We start from the raw sequence: 3,232 nt of genomic DNA, 5'->3' as shown, positions 1-3,232 counted from the left end.
CAATAAATGGAGAGAAGATTGAGGTTGTCAAAGAATTCACGTTGCTTGGTTCTACAATCGATGCCAATGGAAGCAGCAATCAGGACATTAGATGATGTGTAGCATTAGGAAGGTCAACTGAAAAGGAACAGTTTCAAGTGCTGAGGAGCAAGGATGTCTCCTTGAGGACTAAAGTGTGCCTGACAGAAGCAATGATATTTCCAATAGCCTCGTATGTATGTGAGAGCTGGACAATGAATAAGGAAAACTGAAGAAGAGTTGATGCTTTCGAGTTGTGGTGTTGGCAAAGAATGTTGAAAGTACCATGGACTGCTAAAAGAACTAACAGATCTGTCTTAGAGGAAGTGCACCCAAAATGCTCCTTGGAAGCGAGAATGGCCAGACTTCATCTCACCTATTTTGTTCATGTTGTCAGATGGGACTATTGCTTGGAGAAGGATGTCATGATTGGTAGGGTGGAGGGTCGAGGAAAGAGGGGGAGGCCTTCATCGAGATGGATTGACACGTTGGCTGCAATGATGGGCTCAAGCATAGCAGGGATCATGGAGCCGGCACGGGATTGGGCAGTGTTTCGTTCTGCTGTGCATGGGATCGCTATGAGTTGGAAATGACTCGACGGCACCTAACAACAACAACAACAACAACAACAACAACAACTTGTTTCTCTAACTTGTGCATGCTCAACGGCATTGAGATTTCTTACGAGAGTCAAAATCCAAAGGGTCACAGCACAAAACATATGCATAGTCTGTCTGTAGTATTAAAATTCTGTTGGGGGACGTAATTAGGGGAAAAAAATATCTAAAAAGGCTCATGGGGGGAATTATTGAGGACATTTCTCAAATTATTTATTCCTGTAAAGTAGTAAGGGGACTTAGAGTCTTGACTAGGTTCAGGTTTAATTTATGGGGAAAGGGGAAAAAATAATTACTGCTGTGTGTTTTATTTTGTATTCTATATGAGTCATATAATGCCCAGATTTCCCCTTTTGGGTCATAACAAGTTTAGGTAGTAGGTACAAGGTTGTTGTTATGATATTTCTATTACCAAATCCCCTATTACTATTTGACCTAATGGATTTACCACCCACTTATGATCAAGGCTTGCATCTAATGTTGCATTAAGGGTTACAAATGGCATTTTTTTTTTTTTTCACTTTTATCTTTCCTCCTACATTTGTTACCTGGAATACTTTCCATAATGAAGAAATTTTCTACACCAGCTATATGGTTATTCTAAAATATAATATGTAGAAGAAAAAGAGGTAAAATTCTTGCCTTTTTCTAGTTAGTTATCAATATTAAGAGAATGAATTCATGTGCTAGCATCTTCTTATGAGGAGTAATGAGGTGGATTTACTTATGTTTTTGTACATTATGAATTCATGCATGTATTCGATGCATTTTGATTATAGTCCTTTCTCTTTTTGACACTTGAATTGTATAATGTTAAGCCAGAGAAAATCTGTTCATAGGGCTTTTATGTCCTTTGGACATGATGCCTTAGTTTTTGTACTTCTTCGATTTGTGGAATAAGTTGTCCCAAACTCAGCTTCTAGATATCCTTATCAGGATAAAATTGCCAATTTTCCAAAAGTCCTTGTTAACTTTTTCAAGTTACCTACCTTAACCTAATCATTGTTGATACTTCCCATAGATGGTTTCATTTCTCTTAGGGCCTTTTTCTTAGGCAAACTTACAAAATATATATATCTTTTCAAAACATTAAAAACAAACCTGGAGTTCATGCTAGTATTTTGGATTGAATTTAGATGACAGATTTTTTTTTTTTTTTTTTAATTTGGCTAAATTCTTGGATTTTATAGTTTTATCACTTTTCTAAGGAGTCTTGCCGGTGCAGTGGTTAAGAGCTCGGTGGCTAACTGAAAGGTGTGGTGGTTAATACCGAATCAAATCTGACTCATAGTGACCTCTCCTTGGGTTTTTGAGGTGGTATCTCTACGGAAGTAGCCTGGCTAAGCTTCCTTCCAAGGAGCGGCTTGTGGGTTTGAACCATCAGCTGTCTGGTTAGCAGTCAAATGCCTTAGGCATTAGTTTGAACTCACTAGACTCTTTGCTGGATAAAGATGTGGCTAGTCTGCTTCCATAAGGATTAACAGCCTTGGAAAACTTATAAGGAAGTTACTTTATCCTATAGGATTATTATGATTTGGAATCCACTCAAAGGCAGCACATAACAACATCTCTTTTCTATTTTATTCAAAATCTTAGTTCTTAATATTAAATTTAAATTTATGCACACACACATGTTACATGTCATATATTATTATATTTACAAAATACATGCATTATATGTATATAAATTTATATATAAAGATATTTGTATTAATATATACATACATATATACATATATGTATACATACACACACACACACATATATATATGTATATGTATATGTATGTATGTATACCAGACTGCCAGAAGAACAGGAGCTCTGGTGGCATAGTGCCTAAGGCATTTGATTGGTAACCAGAGGCCGGGCAGTTCAAAACCACCAGCCACTCCTTGGAAGGAAGATTGGGCCGATCTACTTCCGTAGTGATACCATCTCAGAAACCCAAGGAGGGGTCACTATGAGTTGGATCCCCTCCACGGCAGTGAGTTTGGTTTTCTTTTTGGTCATAAGAACAAACCAGTCTGTCCTGGAAGAAGTGCAGCTGGAATGTACCTTGGAAGTAAGACTGGCAAGATAACATCTCACTTACTTTGGTCATATTGTCAGAAGGAACTGTTCCCTGGAAAAAGATATCATGCTTGGTGAAGTGGAGGGTAAGTGACAAAGGGGAAGACCCTCAACAAGATGGATCGACACAGTGGTTACAATGATTGGCTCAGACATAGCAAGGATTGTGAGGATGGCACATGACCAGGCAGTATTTTGTTCTGTTGTACATGGCTTCGCTATGAGTCAGAGCTGACTCCATGGAGCCTAAAAACAACAACAACATGAACAAAAGAAACCCAAAACTCCTTTTCATTGAATCAATTTTGACTCATAGCAACCCTACAGGACAGAGTAGAAGTGACCCATATGGTTTCCAAGGCTGGAAATCTTTATGGAAGCTGACTGCCTCATCTCTCTCCCATGGAGCAGCTGGTGGGTTTGAACCACTGACCTTTTGGCTAGCTGGTGTATGCTTTAATACTATACCACCAAAGCTTTATATATATATATATATATATATATATATATATATATATATATATATA

This window comes from Orycteropus afer, unplaced genomic scaffold (assembly GCF_000298275.1).
Source record: "Orycteropus afer afer isolate SDZICR_OR568_19922 unplaced genomic scaffold, OryAfe1.0 scaffold00087, whole genome shotgun sequence".
Taxonomy (NCBI): Eukaryota; Metazoa; Chordata; class Mammalia; order Tubulidentata; family Orycteropodidae; genus Orycteropus; species Orycteropus afer.
The sequence above is the reverse complement of the archived record's forward strand: the minus strand, read 5'-3'. Positions refer to the sequence as shown.